We start from the raw sequence: 13,780 nt of genomic DNA, 5'->3' as shown, positions 1-13,780 counted from the left end.
AAAGAGAAGCTGAGGAAAACAAAAGAAAAGAAACAATTAACAGGGAAGAAGAAGAAAGTAGAAGATAAACAAAGAAAAAGGGAAATAGAAGAAGTAAAAACAGGAACACGCAAAACAAACAATAAAATAAAAGAATAGAAGGAAAACAAAGATAAAAGGAAAAAATAGAGAATATACAATAAACACAAAAACGAATAATGAGAAAACAAGAAGACATTTTGAATGAAAAGAGGAAAAACGATAATAAAGAAAAAAAAACGAGCACGATAAGAATTCAAATAAGAGAAGAAAACGAGGAGGAAAAGGAAGAGGAAGAGGAAGAACAAGAAGAAGAAGGAGGAGAAGAAAGAGGAGGAAGAGGAAAAAGAAGAAGAAAGGTTGGGGTGATGATGAGGAAACATGAATATTGTAAAGAAAATAAAGAGAGAGAGAGAGAGAGAGAGAGAGAGAGAGAGAGAGAGAGAGAGAGAGAGAGAGAGAGAGACTTATCGGAGGGATGAGTGTTATTGTGTTAGTGACGGTTACTGAGAGAGAGAGAGAGAGAGAGAGAGAGAGAGAGAGAGAGAGAGAGAGAGAGAGAGAATGAACGTAAACTGGATTCATAGCAAACATTAGCAAATTAAGAAAAAAATATTAAACTAAAAAAAAAACACCAAAAAATGCAAAATAAACTAAAAAAAAACTGAAAAAAACGAAAAAATGACTAAATAAAAAAAATGAAATAAACGAAAAAGAAATTCAAAGATAAATAAAGAAAATGGAAAAAAGGAGAACCGGAAAGAAGGAATAAGAGGAAGAAGAATAAATTTGGAAATGTAAAGTGAGGCAAAATATTAAGGTAGCAAGTAATTATTGTTTAATGGAATGGAGGAAGAGAGACGAGGGGAAGTAAATAAAAGGAGAAGGGGAAGTAATAATAGAGACAAGAGGAAATAAAGTTGTGGGGAGAGAGAGAGAGAGAGAGAGAGAGAGAGAGAGAGAGAGAGAGAGAGAGAGAGAGAGAGAGAGAGAGAGAGAGAGAGAGAGAGAGAGAGAGAGAGAGAGAGAGAGGACTATATGTGGCTGAAAAAAAAACATGAAAAAGGAAAGATAGAGGAAGAAAAAAAATAAAGAAAGAAGAATGTAGAAAACGAAGCAAATGATCCGTGGAAGAGAGAGAGAGAGAGAGAGAGAGAGAGAGAGAGAGAGAGAGAGAGAGAGAGAGAGAGAGAGGAGGGGAGTATAATAAGAGGCAGAGACAGGGAGAGAAAAAAGAGAAAGGAAAAGAGAATGAAAGGGAGAGAGATAAAAAAAAAGGTTAATTTCTCTTCTGTGCATGAAAGAATCATTAATTTTTAAGAAACCCTTTGATGAAATTATGAAAGTTTCTAGAGAGAGAGAGAGAGAGAGAGAGAGAGAGAGAGAGAATTATAAAGCATACACTTCTGAACGAAAAAGAAGAAAAATCAAGGCATAAAAAGAGAGAGAGAGAGAGAGAGAGAGAGAGAGAGAGAGAGAGAGAGAGAGAGAGATACAAAGCATATACTACTGAGCGAAAAAGAAGAAAAATTAAAACATGAAATAAGAGAGAGAGAGAGAGAGAGAGAGAGAGAGAGAGAGAGAGAGAGAGAGAGAGAGAGAGAGGTCACTTTGTTAATTTGTTTCCATTGGTACCGTGGAAAACAATAATTTAAATATTTTTAGTGTGTGTGTGTGTGTGCGTGTGCGTGTGCGTGTGCGTGGGTGTTGGGGCGAGTCCTGTCACGGTCTACCTTTCCTCAATTAATTTCCCCTCACTGATAGAATTTTCTAGATTAATTACCTAGACAAGACCATTTTTGATCCTTTTCCTATTTATCCCCTTTTCCCCTCTTTTCCCCCCTTTTTCCTGTTTTTTTCCTCCCTTTTTTTCCTTTTCCAACTTTTTTCTCTTTCTCTTTCCCGTTTCCCCCTTTTTTCCATATTTTCCCTTTTTTTCTCTTCTCCTTTTCCCTTTTTTCCCCATTCCCGCCCTATTTTTTCCCCTTTTCATTTTCCTTCCTTCACTTTCACACACGTATCAAATGTTTCAGTATTCACACATCTATTAGTAACAGTGGCCAGCGTATCAAGAGTGTCTCAGGGTGATTCGTTATAGTGTTTCGTTATGTTTCAGTGTGTTTCGTTAAAAGTCTCAGTGATTCGTTATATGTTTTAAGAGTGTTTCGTTATATATTTGAGTGTTTTGCTTTATAGAGTTTCGTTATGTTTCTGTGTTTCGTTAAATATCAGTGATTCGTTATGTCTAAGAGTGTTTCGTTAAATGTTTCAGTTATTCGTTAAGATTGTTTCGTTATAGAGCACTTCGTTATGTTTCACTGTTTCGTTATATGTCTCAGTGATTCGTTATATGTCTAAGAGTGTTTCGTTATATCTCGAAGTGTTTTGCTTTTATAGAGCGTTTCGTTGTGTGTCAGAGTCTTTCGCTATATTAAGTAATTCGCTGTGTCAGAGTGCTTCGCTATATGTCTCTGTGTTTCGTTATGTCTCAAGAGTGTTTCAAAGTGTTTCGTTAGATCTCAAAATGTTTCGCTGTATCGCTGAATCATAGAGGGCTTCGCTGTGTGTGTCTGTGTTTCGAGAGTGATTTAGAGTGCTTCGTTATGTCTCGGAGTTTTTCGCTATTTCAATGTGTTTCTGGGTGTTTCGCTGTATGTCTCTGTGTTTCGTTATGTCTCATTAGTGTTTCAGAGTGTTTCGTTACATCTCAAAGTGTTTTGCTATATCGCTGTGTCAGAGTGTTTCGCTGTGTGTCTTATGTTTTTTCGTTGTGTCTCAAGAGTGATTCATAGTGTTTCGTTACGTCTGGGAGTGTTTGGTGTCTCATGAAGCAGGCGGCAAGAGCAACACCAAGGCATGAAGCGCCAGGCAGTGTTACAGAGAGCCGTGGTGTGGCAGAGGTATTGTTTCCTGTTTGAAGAGGAGAGATGAAGAGGAACCAATGAAGAAGACAATGCTGGTAATAGTTACGAGGAGGAGTGTGGGTAGACAAGAGGCTCATATTCTCAAATACTTCACCTCCATTTCAAAAGGCTTTATTAAAATTTACACGAGTTTTTTAAGGTGTTTTTACATTTCTAGAGGCAGAGTGACAAGGTTTCTACATTATTAACTGGAGAAGCACTCTTGAAAACCCCACTAGTCATCTCTGTGGCCTTGGAAAATAGTCGTGTTGAGAGAGCAAAGCGTTTTTGAGGTGTTTTTATTGTCTTAGAGTAACAAGATTTCTACATTATTAACTGGAAAAACACTCTTGAAAACCCCGCTAGTCATCTCTGTGGCCTTGGAAAATTGACGTGGTGAGAGAGCAAGGCATGTTTGAGTGTGGACCAGAGAATAAGATGGAAAGACGTGCTGGAGAGTGACATGAATAAACCTGGACTAAAAGAAGACGGCACGATGAATAGAAACAGATGAAAGAAGTTAACTCAAGCAGCTGACCTTACTACAAACTGGCAATAAGGTCGTAGGAAGAAGAAGAAGGAGGAGGAGAAGGAAGAAGGAGGAGGAGGAGGAGGAAGGAGGAGGAGGAAGTATTTGGATTTTTGTTCTGTGGGGACGAGGCGAAGAAGTTAACTCAAGCAGCTGACCTTACTACACATTGGGAATAAGGTCACATGAAGAAGAAAAAGAAAAAAAGAAGAAGAAGGAGGTGAAGTTGAGCAGCTAACCTTATTATACACTGGAAATAAAGTCGTATGAACAAGAAAAAGAAGAAGAAGAAGAAGAAGAAGAAAAGAAGAAGGTATTTGGATCGTGTTCTGTGGCGGCGAGGCTGGCTGGGCACAACACATTATGAGGCCTCGTGTGTCCCAGTGAGGGGGAAACTTTTCTCATTTTGCGTACTGAATGTGTCGCGGTGGTGAAGGACTGGAGTGGGGAGGGGCAGAGGAGTGGTGGAGTTGGGGAGGTGGGGGAGTAGTGGAGTTGTGGTGGAGGGGGTAGGGGGGGCGTTGTCCGATTTGTTCCTGGTGGTTTTGGGTTGTTTCAGTTTGTTTGTTTGTTTGTGTTGATTTTGATGTTTTGAGGCTGTTTCATTTCTCGTCTTTCTTTGTGTTGATGATTCTGTTTCTGTCTTTGTCTGTCTGTCTGTCTGTCTGTCTGCGTGTCTGCCTGTCTATTTGTTTGTGTGTTTGTTTGTGTTGGTTTAGATGTTTTGAGGCTGTTTCATTTCTCGTCTTTCTCTGTGTTTATCTTTCTCTGTGTGTCTGTCTGTTTGTCTCTGTCTATCTCTGTCTCTGTCTGTCTGTCTGTCTGTCTGTCTGTCTGTCTGTCTGTCTGTCTGTCTGTCTGTCTGTCTGTCTGTCTGTCTGTCTGTCTGTCTGTCTGTCTCTCTCTCTCTCTCTCTCTCTCTCTCTCTCTCTCTCTCTCTCTCTCTCTCTCTCTCTCTCTCTCTCTCTCTCTCTCTCTCTCTCTTTTTTTTTTTTTTTATTTAAACATAATTTATACAGAAGAACATGTACCCAAAGGCGCACTGTCGTGTGCTACCTATTCTAAGGGTACTACAATCTATTTCTCTACAATATTTACAAGACTTAAAAATAGAAAATATACAAGATGGTCAGCATGTAAATGGAGCACTGTTCTTTTCACTTCACTAGCACTATTCACGCACTGCACTACACTGAGTGTCACGTCACAAAGAGTGTCAGAGGAGTTGGCAGTGTCTGTCTCCACTTATGTGCCATCAGTTTGACACTGTGTGTGTTCATCTCCTGGACGTGAGGCACCGCGGCCGTGAACAAGTTCCACATCCTGGAGACGCGTCCTGCGAAGGTGCGTTGATGCTGACACCCGTGGGATCGCGGCACCTCTACGGCGTCACCACCATTGAGCACCGTTCTCGTGCTCCGTGCGGTGACTCTCAGAGGATGACGCAGCCCTGCCAGATGTGGCACTCTTTGCACCTGTGCCTTATGGAACACTACGATTGCCGCCACATCTCTGCGGTGTTCCAGTGAATCAAGGGGACGCTCAGGCTCTGGGTGAGGTGGTATTGCAGCATCTACTAGCCGTATGGCGCGGCGTTGGATGCTGTCCAGTCTCCTTCTGTGTGTGGCGGCACAGGACATCCAGGAGAGAGCTGCGTACTCAAGGTGGGGCCGCACCTGTGCCTTGTACAGCAGCAGTCTCCCTTCCTGTCGAGGAAACTGGCGATCCTTCTGAGAGCGGAGATCCTGTGAGAGGCTTTCTTGGCAATGGATTTGACATGGCTGTCAAACCTCAGCCCTCGATCCACCTCCACTCCAAGTATCTTGACGTCATCTTGGAGTGGAGAGCAGCAGCGCCAAAAGACAACTTTCCTGCCATTGCTGCCATGGCGGCTGGGGACCGAGAGACAACCATTGCCTGTGTCTTCTCCGGCGCGAATGTCACTTGCCAGCGAGCACCCCACTCCTCTATCACTCGTAGCTGCTGATTGATGGCCTCAGCAGCCCGCCCACTGTCCTGGCGTGGATAGGTATAGGAGAGGGTGCAGTCATCAGCATAGGCCTTGACTCCTGGCAGTAGCTGGAGAAGATCATCCACGTAGATATTCCACAGGAGTGGGCCAAGAATTGAACCCTGTGGCACTGATGCCTCCACAGGCAGGGACTCAGATGTTTGCCCGTTGACAACCACCTTGAGGCTTCTGTCCTGCAGGTAATTTCCCAGGAGTCGTAGCAAGCCACCCTGGATGCCTTTAGCACGAAGCTTTTCCAGTAATCCGTTGTGCCATACTTTATCAAAAGCTCCAGCTATGTCCAAAGCAACCACTATAGTGTCCTTGCCGTCGTCGAGGGCGTCCTGCCACTGCCTGGTGAGAAGCATCATTAGGTCGGAGGTTGACCTTCCAGGTCTGAACCCAAACTGTTGGTCTGAGAGGAGGGCATTGTCCTTGAGATGGCTACACACCACCTCTGCCACGACCCTCTCAAACACTTTACCCACCACTGACAACAGGGATATGGGTCTGTAGTTTTTTGGGTCCGTCCTGGAGCTTTTTGTGTGCAGGAACTACTCGAGCCTCCTTCCACACTGAAGGCCAGACGTTTTCCCGTACACAAGTTGTGAAGACTTGGGTGAGAGGGGCAGCCAGTTCCTGGGAGCATCGCTTCAGCAGGTGCGGGCTGATGTCATCAGGGCCGGTAGCTTTCTGTGTGTCCAGCCCCCGCAATAATCGCTTCACCTGCTGATGCGTCACCTCCACCATGGTGACAGTCTTCTCTCTCTCTCTCTCTCTCTCTCTCTTCAGGACAAGTCAGACGCGTAAGGTTACTTTGCGTCTCGTTCCCTTGAGTGGGTTAGAGTGCGTGCGGGACCCTGAGAGAGAGAGAGAGAGAGAGAGAGAGAGAGAGAGATGGTTCCTTTGGTGTGAAGGGAGAGAGAGAGAGAGAGAGAGAGAGAGAGAGATGGTTCCTTTGGTGTGAAGGGTCTAAAGGAGAGAAGATGAAGGAGGAGGAGGAGGAGGAGGAGGAGGAGGAGGAGGAGGAGGAGGAGGAAGAGGAAGAGGAGGAGAAGATAAAGAAGTGTAGAGTGTTTTTTTCGTTGCTTGCTTTCATAATTTATGCTCATTTTCTATTTTTTTCGTTTTCTTTTTTTTTTTATTTATTTTTTTGTGTGTGTGTGTGTGTGTGTGTGTGTGTGTGTGTGTGTGTGTGTGTGTGTGTCTCTCTCTCTCTCTCTCTCTCTCTCTCTCTCTCTCTCTCTCTCTCTCTCTCTCTCTCTCTCTCTCTGATAATAACAATTTTTTATATTCGTCCCAATTTTCATTTATATCTTTCAATTACAATTTTTTCCCCTTTGTTATTTTTATTTCTATTATTTTATCCTCTGCTTATTGTGTGTGATATAAAGTCCATGTTATTTCAATCGTTGTTTCGTGTTATTTTTTCGCATTAGCCCTATTGTTCTTTATTCCCTCTATTTTCCCTTCATCTTCGCATCTTCATCTCATTTTCCTCTTCATTTCTCTCTCTCTCTCTCTCTCTCTCTCTCTCTCTCTCTCTCTCTCTCTCTCTCTCTCTCTCTCTCTCTCTAATCTTTCACGTTTCATCTTGCTCTTCTTGCTTTTTTTCCCTCTCATCTTTTCACTTCCCTTCATCTTCCACTTCTGTTGCATTACTTTTTCTCGTCCTTTTTCACCTCCTCCTCCTCCTCCTCCTCCACCTCCATACTTCAGAATTCTTGTCTTTCCTCCTCTTACAATTGGTTTTTTTTTTTTTTTTTACTGAAGAATTTGAAAAGTTATGAATTCCTTTTTCATTTTTTTTTTTTTTCACTTTTTTAAATTTCTTTCGTGTGAGTATGTTTCGTGCTTTTTTTTTTTTTGTTTTGTTTTGTTGATTTGTTTTGAGTCTGAGTCTTTTGCTTTTCCTCCTTTCCTCACCTCTGCTTCCGCTCCGTTACGTAAGATATTAGCTATTCTGCCACCAGAGAGGGAAAAAGGTTAGTCTCATCTACCTTTCCTCTTCTCTTTCCATCTCCATCTTTGTTTGTCTATTTTAGGTTAATCTATCCAGCTTTATTTTCTTTGTCTTTATGTCAGGAAGGTGATTAAGACGGTATGGTTCTTTCGATTCAATTTATTGCACAAGGCTTTCTTCCTCTCATTATCTTCCACCTCTAATGCAAGAGTTAACTAGTACTCTCAATCATTCACCACTACTGTCCACCTCTATAATGCAAGTTAGTCAGTACTTATCATTCACCACTACTGTCCAACTCTGATGCAAGAATTAACCAATACTCACAATCGTTCACCACTACTGTAACTTTCTAATGCAAGAGTTAAGCAGTACTCTCAATCATTCATACCTTTCTCTGGTAAACTTTGGAACTCACTACCTGCTTCTGTATTTCCATCTTCCTACGACTTTATTTCTTTTAAAACGGAGGTTTCAACACATTTATCCTTTTTGGCTAACTCTCAGGTCTGCAAGGGGACTGGCAACTAAGTGGGCCTTTTTTCCGTTTTATTTGCCATTGGCCTGTATTTCAAACTTCAGAGGAGGGCCTTTTTGTTTCGTTTTGCCATTGGCCTGTATTTCAAACTTCAGAGGGCCTTTTTTTCTCGTTTTATATTGCCCATGGCCAGCTTTCCCCTCTAGTTTATTTACCCTCTCACTGGTAATTTAATGAACCTTCCCTTGCTTCTGCGATTTCCTTCCTTCCTTGCGAACTGCAGTGTTTCAAGAGAGCTATCAAGACTGGATGCTCTTGTATTCTCTATATCTTACTTACTATTTGCATGACTTCACTAGTATTTTCACTCATCCCTCTCACTGGGAAGCCCATCTGCTGTTTCAAGAGAAGTATAAAGACTGAAAGCTTTTTATTTTCTCTTTACCTCACCAATGCAAGACTTCACTAGTATTTTCACTCATCTCTCACACTGGTAATCTCTTAAGCTGCGTTTCCTTCTTTTTTTATGGTTTGAAGAAAATCGTGATACAGTACATACAATTTATTAAGTTTTGGTGTGCTGGAATAACCTACCATTGCTGAAGATTTTTTGCATTGAATGACAACCTGACGAGACTGTAGAAAACAGACAATAACAAAGTACCACTTTAATGAAAGAAGAACACTCCTTCTCCAACACACACGAACTATATGGACTTACATCCCCCCTTAGAGAGGTAGTTGCTCTAGCGCTGGTACCACGCCCATCCACTTCAAACACAGCCGTCCCGGGCAGCACACGGGTACAGGACCCCAATGAGAAGGCGAGGAATGGAGCAGGGTGTAGGGGTGGAGAGCAGGCAGAGCGGTATCCAGCGGTGACCAGCGGTGACCAGGATTGAAACAGGAGGTGGATGCAGAACCACCAGCAAGCCCGAGTGGTATTGGTGGTTCATCCAAAGGCTGGTCTGGACTCAGGCTGGCTAGACACGGTAGCCAGGAGACTGGTCCACGTCCCCCAAAGCGAGCGGTGAGCAGGGCTTCACGGGAGGCTGCCTAGACACAGCTGCCAGGAGACTGGCTCAGGTCCCCCAAAGCAAGCGGTGAGCAGGGCTTCACGGGAGAACACTTCTGGAGTCAGAGGCGAATCTAGGTAGTGTTGACTCAGCCAAAGCTCAGGAGAATCTGCCTTCCCTCGGTCTCGTCTCCCAGGCGTCAGGTCGGAAGCCGGAATTCATCCCAGGAGACGGTACTACTTCTGGAGGCAGAGGCGAGTCTAGGTAGTGTTGACTCAGCTAGAACTCAGGAGAATCTGCCTCCTCAGTCTCGTCGCCCAGGCGTCAGGTCGGAAGCCGGAATTCAGCGCAGGAGACGGTACCTCGAAGATCCGAAATGTGAAGCAAAGAGACAGCATAACAAAATGACCAATAAGCAAGAAGATAGTTCCAATGTACCCCGATAGTTTCTGGCATCGTTACTATCGTTTAAAGTAACAAGCTGATAGTTTAACCCCTAGTTGTCTTTACATACCTCCCCCAACAAGCCTTGATACACATATTTAGAAAGAATAGAAGACAACAAACTAAAGCACTACACTGAACACCTATTGAGAAAATCAGCCCCAACATTATCTTCTCCAGGAATGTATACTACACGAAAAATATATAATCTTGTAGCTTTAGTGCCCATCTTAGCAACCTATTATTTGCACCTTTAAATCTGGTTTATGATCCACTTCTAAAATAAACTCTATCCCTCTAAGGTAATAATCAAAGTTCTTGATACCAAAACAGACGGCAAGGCACTCCTTTCCAATGGTGGAGAATCTTCTCTCTCGATCCCGAAGTTTTAGACTGGCGTACGTAACGGTGAGGCCAGCCGTCCACATACTGAAGCAGGACTGCTCCTAGCCCGTGCTAGGAAGCGTCCGTTCGTAGCACGAAAGGATGAGTGGAATCTGGTAGCCTTAAGATCGGCGCAGACTGGAGAACTGCTTTAAGATGTTGAAAGCTCCTCTGATGTTCGTCAGTCCAGACTAGTGGTTCGGTGACACCCTTGCGGAGAAGGTCAGACAGACAACTTCTGTAGGAAGAAGCCTGGGGGATAAAGTCTCAATAAAAAGATACCATACCCAAGAAGGATCAAAGTAGCTTTTTGGTACTTGGGGGACTGCAGGAAGAAATGGCAGTGACTATCATTTTGAGGACGAAGCGTCTTACCGTCCACAATGAAGCCCAGATACTGGATGGATCCGAACCCGAATCCACACTTCAATATCGAACAGTGAGGCCGTGTTCTCGAAGACACGAAAGTACGGACTTGAGGGCAGTGATGTGTTCGGTACAGGTTGTTCCATAGATGGAAATATTATCAAAGTAGAACGATACTCCAGTTAGTCCGGCTAAGACGATCCTCAATCTGATGTAAGTGGCACAACCTGTAACATAACTGGGGAATAAGGAGATGAAGATGACCGGATGATTTCCTGCTGGAGAAATTGGTCAACCTCTTCAAAATAAGACTTTAGTTGTATAGGGATCAGATACAATTTGCACTTTACACGCTTGTACATCTTCGCGGCCGTCAGGCGATACTGGAAGGAGACCTGGAGGTTCTGTAATCCCTTCCTCAAGCGGTGAGAAGCTCAATTTGGTATCAGCCTCTGTATCAAAGGAAGAAGGTTCATCCAACAGTTACTTGATTAACAAGAGCACGACGAAAGTAACGCTTGAGAAGATCAGCATGGTATAACTTATGCTTACCGTTTTCATCAATCAGGTAGTTACAGCTGGTTCGCTTTTCAAGTACGGTATATGGGTCAGCCCAGGCCATCAGGAGCTTGTTGGTAGTGTCAGGCAGGAGCACCAGGACTTCATCTCCAGACTTGAACTTTCGATCCTGCGACTTCAAGTCAAAATATGCTTTATACCGAGTAGCACTGATGTCAGCAGTCTCGGCAGCAATCCAGGAGGATTCAGCCAATTCGTCTTTCAGCTCTTTATTACATTGAAAACAGGAACGATCGTCTGTGAGTGATTTATCCTCCCACAAACCCCGTAGAACTGCAAGAGGTCCTCTAACTGCCTTACCGTAAAGAAGTTCAAAAGACGAGAATCCGATCCTGTCACTTGGCATCTCCCTCAAAGCGAACAAGGTGGCAGGGAGATAACGGTGCCACTCACGCGGTTTTCAGAGCACAGTTTCCGGAGGCATGCCTTCAAAGTGGAGTGGAACCTTTCCACTCTTCCGTTACCACTTGGATAATAAGGCGTGGTGAAGAGCGGTTTTACTCCCAGAAGCTTATGGAGCTCACCCATCAGTTGTGGAGCACGAACACAATCAACATAACCTTCGTAGAAGGGACAGCGAAGGTAGCATGAACACAATCAACATAACCTTCGTAGAAGGGACAGCGAAGGTAGCATCGTATCTGAGGGAAGGAGTCCACTCTACCTAATTAGTCAGAAACAAGAACTTTAGGACACTGGGAGACGTCTACATCAGGTAAGGCTTCCTCAGATATAATGACACAGGAACAGCCAGTGTCACGTATGATGGTAGATACTCTCGCTCCATTGATGATGTCAGAAGAAAATTAGAGATTAGTAGGATCACTGAAGCAGAAACCCACCTATGTGTGTCTGGTTGAGCAGTGCTACCAGTCCTGAACAAAGCTGGATTTTGGGGACATTGAGCTCGAATGTGTCCTGGCTCCCCACAATTGTGACACCTGACGGGTGTGGAAGACTTCCTGGCCGGTGGAGGAGATCGGCGAGAAGCTTGGTTGGTAGTAGTTGGAGAAGTAGGCGACAGCTTCTTATGTCCAGCTGGGGGTGTGTCTCAGGTAAGCACGATGGGCAGCTGCCCAGATATCTGCACGTTCGACAGCGTTGTCCAAGGTCTGCACGTCGTTTTCTTTCAAGGTTCTTACATCTGGAGAAATAGAGGCAAGAAACTGGTCCATAATTACAAAAGATCCGAGTTTATGAAAATCTTCCCCCACGTCACAAGTCTGTCCAGTTATCAAAATAGCGACCGAGTTGAGTGGCAAACTGCTGGAATGTCTCACCAGGTTTGATCCGGACAGAACGAAACATGTGGCGATAGTGCTCAGCGGACTGACTGAAGCTTCTAAGGAGAGAGGATTTAAGTTTAGGGTAGTCACAAATTACGTCATCAGCCAAGGTAGTGTAGATTTCTGCGAGCTTACTAGAGAGAAGACCACCCAGTCGAATGGCATAGTTGTCCTGAGGAATGTTGAGCAGGGCAGCAATGCGTTCAAAACGTGTGAAGTAAGATTGTCAAATCATCTCCTTGATAGACTGGTAGAGAAGGTCAGGGAACAGTCCCAGGCAAGATCACTGGATCTCGGGTTTGTTCCTTGTTCTTGCAGTGACAGCTTCGGCTTTAATTCGGACATGGCAAGGGCATGTTCTTTGCTTTTCCTCCTTTCCTCTCCTCACTGTCTCGTTCCTTTTGTCGTTCGTCTCGTTGCAACGCTTGCCGAGTAGAAACAAACTCACGTAGCTCGTCACTCTCGAGTCCCATCTCTTCTTCCCAATTCAACTAGCTCCTTGATAGAAGACATGAGAACACAACACCAAGAAAACAAAGGAAACAAAATAATCCGTGAATGAAGGACGCCCAAGGAAGCAATAAAAAACTCCGCACCTGACAACATAAAAGGACTTTAACCAGAGTCTTTAAAGACGCAATTGATTAGAAACAAGCCCTCACAAACGAACAGTCAAAATACTCACTTCCGAGCCTTGGATAATGAGCCAGGGAGGGTAATACTACCTGTCCCCCAACGATGACCGTTAGCACTCCACATACTCCAGAGGGTCAAGAAGGCACAATCCTGGCGAGGTCTCCACTTGTGAAAACTCGAGGCAGGTAACTCAAAGATGGAAATGAACACTGCCTTCTCTTCTTCCACTAAAAACCAGGGATGTGGCCTTCAACACCAGAGCTGCAGAGAGTGGAGAGAAGAGACAATAACAAAGTACCACTTTAATGAAAGAAGAGCACTCCTCCAACAACACAAACTATATGGACTTTGGTCGCACCTTAGAGAGGTAGTTGCTCTAGCGCTGGTACCACGCCCATCCACTTCACACACGGCCGTCCCGGGCAGCACACGGGTACAGGACCCCAAAGAGGACGAGGAATGGAGCAGGGTGTAGGAGTGGCGAGTAGGCAGAGCGGTATCCAGCGATGACCAGGATTGAAACAGGAGGTGGATGCAGAACCACCAGCAAGCCCGAGTGGTATGGTGGTTCATCCAAAGGCTGGTCTGGACTCAGGCTGGCTAGACACGGCTGCCAAGAGACAGGCTCAGGTCCCCCAAAGCGAGCGGTGAGCAGAGCTTCACAGAAGAATACTTCTAGAAGCAGAGGCGAGTCTAGGTAGTGTTGACTCAGCCAGAGCTCAGGAGAATCTGCCTTCCCTCGGTCTCGTCGCCCAGGCGTCAGGTCGGAAGCCGGAATTCAGCGCAGGAGACGGTACCTCGAAGATCCGAAATGTGAAGCAAAGCGATAGCATAACAAAATGACCAATAAGCAAGAAGATAGTTCCAACGTACCCCGATAGTTTCTGGCCTCGTTACCTTTAAAGTAACAAGCTGATAGTTTAACCCCTAGTTGTCTTCACACTTATTTTAAATATGTTATTTTTTTCGTTTCTTTTCTGGCAAACTGAATCTGTTAATGTATGTGAGTGTCGATCTTTTATATTTCCGTATGTAACAATTTCTTTTTTTAAACCTCCGTATGTTTTAAAAGTGACCATTTTTGCTGTCCATATAAAAGAAAAAAATATCTAGGTACATTCTACTATTCTTTTTATTTTATTTATTTATTTACCGATGATATGTTAA

At 44.1% G+C, this 13,780-nt stretch overlaps 1 long non-coding RNA gene across 2 annotated transcripts; it reads right to left on the bottom strand.

Moving 5' to 3' along the window:
* Positions 1-8,449: 8,449 nt before the first annotated feature.
* LOC123512023 lies at positions 8,450-13,545 on the bottom strand. 2 transcript variants are annotated; one of them, XR_006677010.1, is made up of 3 exons: positions 12,972-13,537; positions 11,299-12,874; positions 8,450-11,251 (listed from the first exon to the last, which is right to left on the bottom strand). It is a non-coding gene; the product is annotated as an uncharacterized LOC123512023 (long non-coding RNA). The 2 variants fall into 2 exon arrangements; XR_006677009.1 differs by having other exon boundaries at positions 11,299-13,545.
* Between the last annotated feature and the right edge of the window lie 235 nt (positions 13,546-13,780).

This window comes from Portunus trituberculatus, chromosome 32 (genome assembly GCF_017591435.1).
Source record: "Portunus trituberculatus isolate SZX2019 chromosome 32, ASM1759143v1, whole genome shotgun sequence".
In the NCBI taxonomy this organism is placed as follows: Eukaryota; Metazoa; Arthropoda; class Malacostraca; order Decapoda; family Portunidae; genus Portunus; species Portunus trituberculatus.
This window is presented reverse-complemented; position numbering and strand designations above follow the sequence as displayed.